Source organism: Rhinopithecus bieti, unplaced genomic scaffold (genome assembly GCF_001698545.2).
Source record: "Rhinopithecus bieti isolate Rb0 unplaced genomic scaffold, ASM169854v2 scaffold_62788, whole genome shotgun sequence".
Lineage (NCBI taxonomy): Eukaryota > Metazoa > Chordata > Mammalia > Primates > Cercopithecidae > Rhinopithecus > Rhinopithecus bieti.
In genome coordinates this window covers 300,025-314,941 of record NW_016823884.1, presented here as the reverse complement: position 1 = coordinate 314,941, position 14,917 = coordinate 300,025, and the positions used below count along the sequence as shown (strand labels likewise).

General features: G+C 40.2%; 1 protein-coding gene and 1 pseudogene across 1 annotated transcript in view; one reads left to right on the top strand and one right to left on the bottom strand.

The window, feature by feature from the left end:
- CPE (carboxypeptidase E) overlaps positions 1–14,917 on the bottom strand; it is a 116,277-nt gene that overhangs the window by 84,375 nt on the left and 16,985 nt on the right. The gene's annotated exons all lie outside the window — the stretch shown is intronic.
- On the top strand, positions 5,141–7,408 carry LOC108521929 (trifunctional enzyme subunit alpha, mitochondrial pseudogene; annotated as a pseudogene).

The following is a 14,917-nucleotide window of genomic DNA, read 5'->3' as shown; positions in this document are numbered from 1 at the left end:
GGAAGAGGGATGGAGGGCAGGAGGATTGGAAAAGAAAAAGTTGTATAGCTTAGTTTGACCAAAAGTCAATTTTTAAATAAACAAGTACTAATAGCACCTCTCTTATGCGACTAAAAAAGCTCCCTTTCCAACAATGCCTTTTTGTTGTAATTAATACTTTCTTTCCACAGAGGAGAAAAAAAGGAAAAAATATTCCCTCTGGAGAGGAGAAAGAGGCCAACTATCAGAAACAATGAGCTAGATTTTTATCTTAAGTCATACTGTGCTCAAGACCCTCTAGGTAATTTTGAAATAATCACTTCCCTATTTCCTTTAGCACTGGAAAGACTATGTAAATGTCCTCCATTCAGCATGCTCTCTGGTCTTGGATTTATCTACTAATACAGTCGTGAAATTACCTTTGACATCCCCTGAAACCTGGCTTTCTGCTAGATTGTCATCCTTCATCCTCAGATCCTGAAACATCCATAGAAAGGGAACCTCAAAGTGCAAGTGCACACACACCCACGCACACACAAACCCACACACACAAACACACACCCCCCCACACACACCTCACACACACACACCCCACACACACAAACACACACACCCCCCCACACACACACAAACATACACACAAACACACACATACACACACACACACACCCCACACACACAAACACACAGCCTTTCTGCCTTCCTAAATCTAAAAGATATAACAGCACCATAAATAAAAAAAAAAAAAAACTAATTTTGAGCAAAATTTTCTCATTCTCTAATCTAATATCAGGTTTCAGTTAGATATTAATATTTAAAATATCTTCGAATACATTATTCTACTTTCCATTTGAGGAAAGCAACAAATGTAGACACAAATATGGTCCCCTTCCCTTTGTAACCTTTCTTTTCTTTCCATTTTTTAATAGCTGCAAACTTACAGGACTTCTGCCTCTTAAATCAAGTATTACTAAATTTCTATTTAGGCACCTTCTGGGATGACAAGATTCCAAATATGTAATAAAAATAAATTGCCATTAATAGCTAGGTCTTTGGCAGAGTTACTGGCCTGTTTTGTTTACTTACCCAGTGCCAGTGTGATTTTCTACTTTGGGCACAGCTGTGAACAAGACTATTAATAATCAGGCTTCATCAAAAAGGAGTCAGTTCATAGCTCTGTAATTCAATGATTTTTTTAACCTTTTACAAATCAAAGTTGTTCTGAGTGAGTTGTTCACATAGTTCAAGATTGACCTATTAAAATCTCTGATTTTTTTTTCCAGTCTCCCTCTGTCACCCAGGTTACAGGGCAGTGGCCTGATCTTGACTCACTGCAAACTGTGCCTCCTGGGTTCCATCGATTCTCCTGCCTCAGCCTCCCAAGTAGCTGGGACTACAGGCACCTGCCACCACACCCAGCTAATTTTTGTATTTTTAGTAGAGAAAGGGGTTTTACCACGTTGGCCATGCTGGTCTCAAACTCCTGACCTCAGGTGATCCACCCGCCTCAGCCTCCCAAAGTGCTGGGATCATAGGTGTGAGCCACTGCACCTGGCCTCTGTTTTTTTGTTTGTTTGTTTGTGTTTTTTTTTTTTTAAACCTGTGTGGTTTACAAATAAAACTACTTCAGAAAGAGGGCAACTGGCACACAATCCTGAGAGCCTGTAAACTCTGTCAACACTAGGCCTGCAAGGAAATGTTACAGAATTCAACAAGACGAAGGGTCCTCCTGAATGAGCACAAAGTAAGTATAAATAAAGTATCGTATAAAATAATTTAATAAAGACTGGCTCATCCTAGTTTGTTCCAGGATAAGGTCACCACAGTATTTCACAGTTTCTTAGAAAAGCATTGATATACTGCTATTATTGATCTTTTCTTTATCAAGATTTCATTTGTACACTGAAAGACTCAGAGTTTAAAAAAAAAAAGTCATCAAGTTAAATCCATTATGTATTTTAGTCTCTCTCACAAGTGGCATCGATTTACTAAACCCTGACTGTGGGATATAAGCATGAGTGGAGAACAGGCGCAGCGACTCAGCCTGTAATCCCAGCACTTCAGGAGGCTGAGGCGGGTGGATCACTTGAGGCCAAGAGTTCGAGACCAGCCAGGCCAACATGGTGAAACCCTGGCTAAATACAAAAATTAGCCAGGCATAGTAGCGCACGCCTATAATCCTAGTTACTGGGGAGACTGAGACGCAAGAATCACTTGAACCCTGGAGGCAGAGGTTGCAGTGAGCCGAGATCGCACCATTGCACTCCAGCTGGGCAACACAGGGAGACTGCGTGGGTGAAAAATTTTAACCAGCCTCACTCCCATTACTTTCCTGTATTCAGTGTCATAATCTGACACTTAAGTGCTCTCTCTGCATGTCCCACATCAGCCATTCTGGAACCACCACCCACTCCACTATATACTTGCTTATGTGCTCGAGAGCTTAGCTGCTCTAAGCATACTTGTGACCAAACAAATGTTAAGAGAGACAGTTGCTGTCTGATTTCACCAGATGGAGGTAAATGCTTGAGATTATCCATAAATGAATCCATTCCATAATGTCTCCTGCAGAAACTTTTTTCAATATTCTAATCAGAATTACTGTTGTCTTCCTCTATGCACACTTAGCCCTTTGTCACCACTATTGACTTTATATTATTCTCTCTGTGTCTCCCCCAACCCCAAATGAAGACTCTTCGAGTATCAGGAACATAGGGGAACCATCACAGTGCATTACGATGGCTCTCAAAGTGTGGCCCCTAAACCAGTGGCATCAGAATCCCTGAGAACTTGTCAGAAAAGCAAAATTTCAGGCTCTGCCTCAGACCTACTGAATCAAACTCTAGGGGTGGGACCCCAGCAACCAGTGTTTTAGCAAGACCTACAGGTGATCCTGACACAGGCTCAAAATTGAGAACCACTGGTATATTGAAATAAGTATGGGTTTTGGAAGCAGATAACCTAAGGCTTTTAAATTCCTACTGTGCCCCTTATTAGCCAATGACATTAATCAAGTAGTTTGCTATTTTTGAGTTGTCTCTACTCACTTACGAAATTCATGAGTTGTGAAAATATGCTGAAGGGTGGATGCTTTTTTAAATAACAGTCTTGTCAGTAAGTTGTGCTGGGGCAATGGGATATCCACCTGCCAAAGAAGGAAAGTGGACCCTCTAACTATCCAATAAAAAAGTTAACTCAAAATGGATCAAAGATTTAAATGTGAGAGTTAAAGCTATAACACTCATAGAAGAAAACGTAGGTGTAAATCTGTGTGGCCTTAAATTAGGCAATGCTTTTTAGATATGACACAAAGAGCACAAGAAACACAAGAAAAATACATAAATTGGACCACATCAAAATGTAAAACTTCTGTACTTGAAAGGACACTATCAAGAAAGTAAGAAGACAACCCACAGAATGGGAGAACATTTTTGCAAATCGTATATCTGATAAGGGACTTGGTTCCAGGATACATAGGGAGCTCTTACAACTCAACAATAATAAGACAAATTGCCCAATTTAAAATGAATAGACAGCCCCAGGTGCAGTGCCACATGCCTGATGTCTCAGCTACTTGGGAGGCTGAGGTGAGAGGATCCCCGGAGCCCAGGAGTTTGAGACACAGCAGAACTCTCTTAAAAATGAAAAAAAGTTGGGTCGGGCACAGTGGCTCATGCCTGTAATCCCAACATTTTGGGAGGCTGAGGCGGGTGGATCACCTGAGGTCAGGAGTTCAAGACCAGCCTGGCCATCATGGCAAAACTCCATCTCTACTAAAAAATAAAAAAATAAAAAATTAACCAGGCATGGTGGCAGGTACCTGTAATCTCAGCTACTCAGGAGGCTGAGGCAGAGAACTGCTTGAACCTGGGAGGTAGAGGTTGCAGTGAGCCAAGATCACACCACTGCACTCCAGCCTGGGCAACAGAGTGAGACTTCCATCTCAAAAAAAAAAAAAAAGAAAAGAAAAAATTGGAGCCTGGCATGATGCTTGTAATCCCAGCAATCCACTTGAGTTACTTGGGAGGCTAAAGTGGGAGAATCCTTTGAGCCTGGGAATTTGAGACCAGCCTGGGCAACATAGCTGGACCCCATCTCAAAAAAAAAAAAACTGGAAGTTTCTCCAAAGAAGATATACATATGGTCAATAAGCACATGAAAAGATGCTTAATATCATTAGCCATCAGGGAAATGCAAATCGAAACAACATTAAAATATCACCTCACACCCAGTAGAATGGCTATAATCAAAACGACAGCAAAAAACAAGTTGGTGAGGATATAGAGAAATTGGAGCCTTTGTACACTGCCGATGGGAATGTAAATGGTGCAGCCATTCTGCAAAACAGTCTGGCAGTCCCTGAAAATATTAAACAAAGAATTGCAACATGACCCAGCAATTCCACTGCTAGGTACATACCCAAAAGAAATAAAAACACATATCTACACAAAAACTTGCACATGAGTGCCATAGCAGCCTTGTTCATGATAGTCAAAAAATGGAAACAACCCAGATGTCTATCAATGGATGAATGGAAAAACAAAATATGGTAAATCCACATAATGGAGTACTAATACATGCTACAACATGGGTGAGCCTTGAAAGCCCTATGCTAAGTTAAAGGAGTCAGTCACAAAAGACCACATATTGCACAATTTGATGTATATGAAATGTCTAGAATAAGCAAATTTATGGAGACAAAAAGTAGACTAGTCTGGTTGCCTAGAGTTGTTGGAGCAGGATTGGGAGGAAATGGGAAAATGAGGAGTAACTGCTGACGGGTATGGGGTTCTTTTTGAGGTGATGATATAAATGTTCTAAAATTGTGGGGATATATCCAACACTGTGGATATACTATAAACCATTGAATTTTACTGTTAATTGCATGAACTATTTGATATGTGAATTCTATCTCAATAAAGCTGCAACAAAATAATAATGACTACAAAGATTTTCAGCCATTAAATATTAAAATATTTAATAAAAGAGGCAAGTTTTAGGAGGGAACTTAAGAACAGTACAACTCTGAAATCTGAGGAAAAAACTCTGAAGTCAGTTCATTTGTATTCTCCTTGGTTATGACAAATCAAAAAAGCCAATACAAAAGATAAGAATGAAATTAAAGAGAAGGGCTCTCCACTGCTGTTCTCTTCAGCTCAACATGGTGGCCTACCGGGCGACTGGCAGCCTCAGCCGCTTCTCTGCCTTCAGGATCCCCCGCTCCCGAGGTTATGTATGCCGCAATTTTACAGGGTCCTCTGCTCTGCTGACCACAACCCATATTAACTATGGAGTCAAAGGGGATGTGGCAGTTATTTGAATTAACTCTCCCCATTCAAAGGTAAAAACACTGAATAAACAAACAGCTGCATTCAGAGTTCACAGAAGTTATGGATGAAATCTGGGCTAGTGATCAAATCAGAAGTGTCATCCTTATCTCATCAAAGCCAGGCTGCTTTATTGTACGTGCTGATATTAACATGTTAGCCACTTGCAAGACCCCTCAAGAAGTAACACAGATATCACAAGAAGCACCAAGAACATTTGAGAAAGTGAAAAGTCCACAAAGCCTGTTGTGACTGCCATCAGTGGATCCTGCCTGGGAGGACTTGAGTTGGCCATTTTATGCCAATGCAGAATAGCAACAAAAAACAGAAAAACAGTATTAGGTGCTCCTGAAGTCTTGCTGGGGATCTTACCAGGAGTAGGAGGTGCACAAAGGCTGCCCAAAATGGTGGGTGTGCCTGCTGCTTTTGACATGATGCTGACTGATAGAAACATTCATGCAGACAGGGCAAAGAAAATGGGACTTGTTGACCAATTGGTGGAATCCCTGGGACCAGGACTAAAACTTCCAGAGGAACAGACAATCAAATACTTAGAAGAAGTTGCAATTACTTTTGCCAAAGGACTAGCTGATAAGATCTCTCCAAAGAGAGACAAGGGATTGGTGGAAAAATTGACAGTGTATGCCATAACTATTCCATTTGTCAGGAAGCAAATTTACAAAACAAGTGGAAGAAAACATGTGAAAGCAGACTAAGGGCTTTATCCTGCACCTCTGAAAATAATTGATATGGTAAAGACTGGAATTGAGCAAGGAAGTGATGCTGGTTATCTCCCTGAATCTCAGAAATTTGGAGAGCTTGCAATGACCAAAGAATCAAAGGCCTTGATGGGACTCTACCATGGTCAAGTCCTGTGCAAGAAGAATACATCTGGAGCTCCACAGAAGGAAGTTAAGCATCTGGTTATTCTTGGTGCAGGGATGATGGAAGCAGGCATCACCCAAGTCTCCATGGATAAGGGGCTAAAGACTATACTTAAAGATGCCACACTCACTGGGCTAGGCCAAGGACAGCAACAAGTGTTCAAAGGACTGACTGACAAAGTGAAGAAGAAAGCTCTAACATCATTTGAAAGGGATTCCATCTTCAGCAACTTGACTGGGCAGTTTGATTACCATGGTTTTAAAAAGACCGACATGGTGATGGACACTGTGTTTGAGGACCTTAGTTTTAAGCACAGAGTGCGAAAGGAAGTAGAAGCAGTGACTCTAGATCACTGTGTCTTTGCCAGTAACATATCTGCTCTCCCAATCAGTGAAATTACCGCTATCAGCAAAAGACCTGAGAAGGTGATTGGCAGGCACTACTCTCCTGCGGGAGATGATCACAACCGAGAAGACGTCCAAAGACACCAGTGCCTCAGCTGTAGTGTCCATCTCAAGCAGGGGAAGGTCATCATTGTGGTTAAGGATGGACCTGGCTTCTATACCACCAGGTGTCTTGCACCCATGATGTCTGAAGTCATCCAAATCCTCCAGGAAGGAGTTGACCCGAAGAAGCTGGATTCCCTGACCACAAGCCTTGGCTTTCCTGTGGGTGCTGCCACACTGGTGGATGAAGTTGATGTGGATGTAGCGAAACATGTGGCGAAAGATCTGGGCAAAGCCTTTGGGGAGCAGTCTGGAGGTGGAAACCCAGAACTGCTGACACAGATGGTGTCCAAGGGCTTCCCAGGTCACAAGTCTGGGAAGAGCTTTTCCACCTATCAGGAGGGTGTGAAGAGTAAGAATTTGAATTCTGACATGGACAGTATTTTAGCAAGTCTGAAGTTGCCTCCTAAGTCTGAAGTCTCCTCAGATGAAGACATCCAGTTCCGCCTAGTGACAAGATTTGTGAGTGAGGCAGTCATGTGCCTGCAAGAGGGGACCTTGGCCACACCTGCAGAGGGAGACACTGGAACCATCTTTGGGCTCAGCTTCCCACCTTGTCTTGGAGGGTCTTTCCGCTTTGTGGATCTGTATGGCACCCAGAAGACAGTGGATGGGCTCAAGACGTATGAAGCTGCTTATGGAAAAGAGTTCACCCCATGCCAGCTGCTAGCTGGCCACACTAACAGCCCTAACAAGAAGTTTTACCAGTGAGCAGGCCTCATGCCTCACTCAGTCAGTGCACTAACCCCAGCTGCCAGCAGAGGTGGTTCTCCAACAGAGTGGCGTCTAGATTTATCAGAGTTACGAGAAGGAAGACAAACTCCAGCATTGGGTTTGCTCCCTCATTAAAGTGCCTTCAGCCAAGATCATCTCTCCCTCCTGGTGAAGTCTGACTGCGAATTAGAGTTTGCACTTCCTATTGGAAGGTGGAAGCCCCTGTGCTCATTGTATAAGCCCTGAGGCCTAGAGTGGCAGCCAAGAGCCATCTGGAGCCATCTCTCTGCCTGTTCCTCCCAGGAAGCCAGGGTGGCCAGGGGTGGTGAGGGCAATTCTGCACCCAGCCAAACATATAACAATAAAAACCAAACTCTGTTAAAAAAAAAAAAAAAGAATGAAATTAAAAACATGAATTACAAGAGGCTTTCAACATCCTCTTTTTATGTTGTTAGCAAGCCAGAAAACACATTCCCCATGGCATATGTTACAATTTAAATTTCGTTCAACAATCAAATCATTGTCACATTAATAGTGCTAGTAGGATTTTAGAGCTGGGGCCCCAGTGATTATCTATTCCAACTTCCAGATTTTACAAAAACAGACTGCTCTAACATTTTTCATACAACTCCACACAGCTTCCCCATCAGTGTGCAGACGTTAATTTTGCTTAACGTAATTCTAATAAACTGTTTTCTGGAACATGTGTTTCAGCCTCAAAAATATGATTTTTTAAAAAATTTCTTACACTATCTTTTCACATTTAGTTAACATGAGCCTTTCTTTGTTTCAATGAGAGGTGGTGACGGTTTCCTTTGTGATACACACATCATAAACCAGTGGCCCTCAGCTTTTGTTTTTTAATACTTGCTTACGTAAGTTTTACAGAGCTATGAAAGAATCAAACAGCAATCAAAATATTCTTCATAATCATCGTTAATTTCTAGTTGATTTCCAGTGTTAACTTTTTCAATCTGAGTTCAAAATTTGGTGTGCCTGCATTTTAGTTCAGGGCCAGATATTTCCCAGTGTTTGATTGTTTCAAATCCAGAAAAAGAGAAGAAGAGTCTGGCATTTTACGTTCCAGATTTCAAAACAACTATTTCCAAAGAAAAAATACCTTAAAATATTTTTTAAAAACAAAGGTAGCTTTCTCATTTCTGTTTTCTACTTGCCACATTCTTCAGGTTTTCGTATTGACTCCTCTTCGGGGAGAGTAAATCTTTTGTGACATATTTGTGACATATTTGTCACAAAAAGTGTATATTTTAATTTACATGGTGCATTAGGCCATTTTTGCATTACCATAAAGAAATATCGGTGACTGAGTAATTTACAAAGAAAGGAAGTTTAATTGGCTCACGGTTCTGCAGGCTGTACAAGAACGATGCTGGCATCTACTCGGCTTCTGGGGAGGCCTCAGGGAGCTCTCACTTGTAGTAGAAGCTGGAGCATGCACATTACATGGAGGGAAAGGGAGTAAGGCGGGGGAGGTGCCACACACTTAATCAGATCCCGTGAGAACTCACACCAGGGGATGGCATCAAGTCATTCATGAGGAATCTGCCCCCATGATCCAAACACCTCCCGACAGGACCCATCTCCAACACTGGCAATTACATTTCAACATGAGATTTGGTCAGGGATAGATATCCAGACTACAGCACAAGGTGTCATGTAACAGGCCAGAATCACTAGAAACACCAACATCCTTGAAGACTGAATTATGCATCTCAATAATTCTATGTAACTATAAGAATAATATAGGTTATAAATGGGACCAGTCATTTACAAAATTCATTCAAATATCTGAAGAGGTAGATGATCATCTAAGCAAATACTGAGAGAATCAGGCTGAAAATGTTGGCCACTATTATTATCAGCATATTTTCCTTCTCTTTCACAAATAAATTGGTACAAAACAGTAGTGGCTTCTTAATCCATAAAGAAGCTTTATTACATCTTTATTAAATATATCTTTTTGATGGAAATATTTTACATCTTTCTGAAGAAAGAACTGACATAAAAATAAAATAATCTGTCCATTTATCACATTTCCCTAATTATCCTTTCCTCTTCATACCATTGTCACCACACCCTTCCAGGTCCTTATCAAATTACACCAGTATTACTCTGTCAGCCTTTTGCCCAGCCTCCCAGCCCCTACTTTGAACACATCTGGCTTAATATTAAAATAACTAATTTTACTACAACACCACTTTCCACAGAATCATTCTACGCTTACAAGACTGCAAAAGCCCAGTAACCCACCATTGTGTCTAAATTCCTCTGTCCAGCTTTCAGGGCCTCATATATTATGGTATCACCCAATCTTTCCAAAAGTATTTCATGTTCCCTCACACATAAACCCTCCTCCACTCAGGAAGGCAGATGTTCCACAAGACAAGAAATAATGGGAGGAGAATATGGTTTGGGAAATAATAATAATTTCTCTTATTCATTAAGTGTACGTTGTGTGCCATGAATTGTGCCCAGCACATTACATATACTATTTCGTTTTACCCACACATAAACCTTACGTGACAGGTTTCATGATTTTACGGAGTAGAAGCTGAGCCACACGGAGACTTTCTCCTTTAAGGCCGTTAAGCTATTAAATGGCAGAGCCGGCAGCCTTATGTCTCACTCCAATGATCAAGTTCTTGTCCACATGTTGAGTAGCACTTATAGTAAAGGTGTACTAGGCAGGTGGATGTGCAAATCTGAAGCTCAGTGGGGAGAAACAAGGGTTATATTTTTCCATCACTGGCTTCTAGGTAACTGCACCTGTTGTTATGAGTGAGCTTGTCTACAGAAAAGGTGTGTAACGAAGAGAAGAAACCAAGAACAGAACTCTAAACAGTGGCACCACTTTCAGGGTGGACAGAAGAGACGGCCCCAGAGAAGACTGAGAAGGTGTCAGGAGAACCAGAAGAGTTAACCAGTAGAAATCAAAGAAGTGGGGTTTCAAGTCACAATAAAGGGGAGTAGTCAGCTGTATAAAGAAAAAAAAAATCAAATAAGGTCAAGTAAGATAAAGTTTGAAAACTGCTCATTAGAAATGGTGGTGAAGAGCTGGGATAACTCATAACTTATCATCCAAACCAGGACAGTTTTGAGGGTGAAAGAGGGTTTTATTAACAAATACCGCAGGAACACTGAATATGGTGGAAACCAAGACATAAGGTCCCCCTATTAAGAAGTCAGTAGTGGCCCTTTGTGAGAACCACATGAAGAGAGTAATGCAGTGACCGCCACAATGATGTGAGTTCAGGAATGAATGTGTGTTGAAAATAGTATGTAATCTTTCAAAAAAACTTAGTTTATTCCTTCTTTACTCCCACTGCTTCACTTGACTAGCCTTTAGAAAAAGAAAGACTTGATGTGATGAATGGGTGAGAGAAAAGGTGAGTGTTAGAGGTGAAACTGCCCTTTACTTACTCCTTATCCATTTGTTTGACTTCTTCCTCTTGACTCTACTGAAACTACTTCCCCAAATGTCCCCAATGACTTCCAACCAGTGCTGGGAGTGAGTGACCTTTACTGTATCCTCTGCTTCATTAACTTCCACAGCATTTGGCATCATCATATGCCCCCAGTCCTATCTTGAGACTACAGCTCCGAATCATACGTACTGTCTCTCTTTCTCTGACTACATCTCTCTGCTCTCTTTTGCTCATTTAATCTTAAAAATGTTGGTGTATTCAAATTTCTGCCTCATACACTTTCTCTCCATCTCTCTGCTCTCTTCTTGCTCATTTAATCTTAAAAATGTTGGTGTGTTCTAAGTTTCTGCCTGATACACTTTCTCTCCTTTGTCTATTCTCCCTCCCTCAGTTATCTCATCCATAATCACCGTTTTCACCCTCAACAGTCATGCAAATGACACCTAAATCTTTTTCTCTGTCCTCAAATTCTGCCATGAAATGATTTTCATTTCAAACTGATGACCATATATCTCTCTCCAGGTAGTGGGGCCACAACACCTCCCTAAATATGTCAAAAGCATACAATATCCTTTTCTTAAATTAGCAGCTCACAAATGGTCTATTTCTATTAACTCCCGAAAAAATGAAGTCTAAATCCTCAGCCTAGCATTTAAGGATATTCATGATATGACCAAAGACTACTTGTAAAGATTTTGCTTCCTCTACATGTACAGCAAGGTCTAAGCACAAAGTGCTCTGTTATTATCCTCTGAACATTACCTTGGAACCCACTCTTAGAGAGGCTGGGATTATAACACCGATGAATGCTACTGTTTCTCCTAGAATTCTCTTCTCTCCTCTACACTGGTCAAGATTAAGCTAATCAGAAATCTTGGTGAGCATCCTTATTAAATGTGTCCTCCATTCTTCAGTCTCAAATTTTGCTTTGTATTACTCTTAAGGTACTTGTCATTTTCTGTCTTATCATAACATGTGCATGTGTCTTATCCTCCCTAGTATACTGGGAACTCCTTTAAAAGAGGATATGTGACCAGGCACAGTGGTTCATGCCTGGTAATCCCAGCACTTTGGGAGGCCAAGGCATGTGGATCACCTGAGGTCAAGAGTTCGAGACCAGCCTGGCCAACATGGTGAAACCCTGTCTCTACTAAAAATACAAAAATTAGCTGGGTGTGGTGGCACGCACCTGTAACCCGAGCTACTCAGGAGGCTGAGGCAGGGGAATTGCTTGAACTTGGGAGGTGGAGGTTGCAGTGAACTGAGATCGTGCCACTGCACTCCAGCCTGGGTGAAAGAGTGAGACTCTTTCTCAAAAAAAAAAAAAAAAAAAAAAGAGGGTATGTCTTTTCGCAGATGTACAACAGGTATTTACTGTTTAGAATCGATAGTTATAATTAGTAGAATAGATGCATTTGACATCTTAATACATCTTACTTGAAAATCCATTATTTTTATCACCCTCAAAAGTAAAAGAAAAACTGACAGCTATTTATGCTCTGACATATTAAACATCCTCAGTAATCATTATTTTAAAACTATATCTCTGGTTTATGAACATATAATTTGACAGAACAGTTTATCAAGTAGATTAATTTTTAGGCACATCAAGATTAATATGATCATTTAGTAGAGTATATTTAGGCAATTAAATTTTTATAATATAAGTAAGTACAACAGCAAAACCCTTTAACGCCTACTGTCAAAGCCTAGAATTGTGAATTAATTGATTATAATAGGTTGTGATTTGAAGTGGAACTTCTTAGTCCGTGATTGATTAAACCAAGTAATGCCTGCAAAACCTATTTTTAACACCTCAGTGTATATCACCTGCTGTTCTTTGTTTAACACAACTGTACCTTTAAATACAGCTAATGCCAGATGGTCTCCTCAATAAAAAACAGCAGGAAGCAACATATTAATGCCACTCAACAAGCAAGTCTGCAGACAGCCAGCCAATGAAATCAGTCTTCAGTTGCTAAGCCATTCTGTCACCATGGCAACACCTACTTCAGAAAAAATATTGGATTTTCAAGTCAAGTGAGCCACCCACCTTAAAATTCCAGATCCTCCAAGCTATGATCACCAGATACTTTAGTTAAAATAACTGCTTAGATTTTTTCCATTGACCTAAAATCAGGGCTATCTTGAAAAGCCATTTGCCTTTCCATTTTTAAATGTTTATTTACTCTCAGTTTCTAACTTTCCTCATTTTCTAGATAAACATACTCCATTTAAATGTGTGTAGGCATATGTATACATATGCACATTTGTATACAAGTACCTATATGTATATATGTATTTATACATACATATATACATACAGGTGTATGTGTGTGTATATATATGTGTGTGTGTATATGCACACACACACACACACACACACATGCACCTGTAGGCTAATAGTCCTAAATATAAATACAAATCTTAACGTCTCAGAAAACTGTCACTGGTACATGCTCTTATCAATCTTTTACTAATATTACATCTGATGTAAATAAGCAATTAATAAAATAAGTTTATGTATTAATTAGAATAATTAATTAATTGAGATCAGAATAATATTCTTTTTGTTACCAGCCTCTAAATTATTTAGTATGAATGTTCAAGATAACATTAAAACCTTAGTGGGGGGGTTGTTATTTTTTTTTGAGAAATGGGGACTTGCTGTGTCACTCAGGCTATGTACAGTGGTGCAATCATAGCCCACTGTAGCCTCCAACTCCTGGGCTCAAGCAATCCTTCCACCTCAGCCTCTGGAGGAGCCAGGACTATAGGCATGCATCACCATGCCCAGCTAATTTTTCTTTTTTTTTTTTTTTCTGGTAGAGATGGGGTCTTGCTATGTCACCCAGACTGGTCTCAAACTTCTGGCCTCAAGCAGTCCTCCCACATTGGCCTCCCAAAGTGCTGAAATTTCAAGCATGAGCCACTATGCCTGGCCAAAAGCTTGTTTTTAATACAGCTCCATTTTTAAGTGGAAATGATTATTTGTCCTGTAAAAGGAAGATAATCCTGTTTTATCTGATGAAAATGCAGAGAATCTAAAATAATATTTGGAAATACATTGTATAATCAAGATAAGATGGTAGAAAGGATGCTTACTTTGAAAGCATGGAAAGAGAGTATTTAAGAACATGGCTGCAGCTTCCACTCAAGTCACATGGTAAGAAGGAACATTTCTCCAAAAAAAGGAAAAGAGGAGCTAATATCAGAAGGGAGGAAGACAAAAGAAATAGGTGTCTAATATACGGAACTGTGTATTTATTTAAGAATGTAGCTGTATATACATATATATTCTAACCTTGGTTTTGCCACTTACAGACCTGTGATGTTAAACAAATCACTTAATCTCTCTGAGCCTCAGTTTCCTAATTTATAGAATGGGGATAATTATAGTACCAAGCCCACAAGGGATATGTGGGCAAGTTGTGCCTTTAAACATCACTTGGCATATATCAAGCATTATTTAAGTGTGAGCAGTAATATAAAGTAAGTTCATATTCTCTCCACCACATTTAAACATTTTTTCTTGGCCTTTCTATTTCATCTTTAAGCTTTATTTTCTAACTTTCTCTGTGTTTTGATGCTTTTTGTTTTCAGTTGGCTTCACTTTCTTATTTTTATTTTATTTTAATTGTATTATTTGTGGAGACAAGGTCTCATTCTATCACCCAGGCTGGAGTTCAGTGATGTGATCACCAGTCACTGCAGCCTCAACCTCCTGGGCTCAAGCCAATCCTCTCACCTCAGCCTCCTGAGTAGCTGGGACTACAGGAGCATACCACCACACCTGGCTAATAGTTTGTAATTTTTTTTTCTTTTTTTTTTTGGTGGAGACAGGGTCTCACCATGTTGCTCAGGCTGGTCTCAAGTGAGTCTGAGTGGTCTCAAACTCTCCAGCTCAAGTGATTGATCTGCCTCAGCCTCCCAAAGTGCTGGGATTACAGGCGTGAGCCACCACACCCAGCCTTCTTCTTTAATCTTAAATATTATATTTCTGTCTATTTTATTCTTTTTAATAATCTCCTTTTTTTTTTTTTTTTTTTTTTTTAGGAGA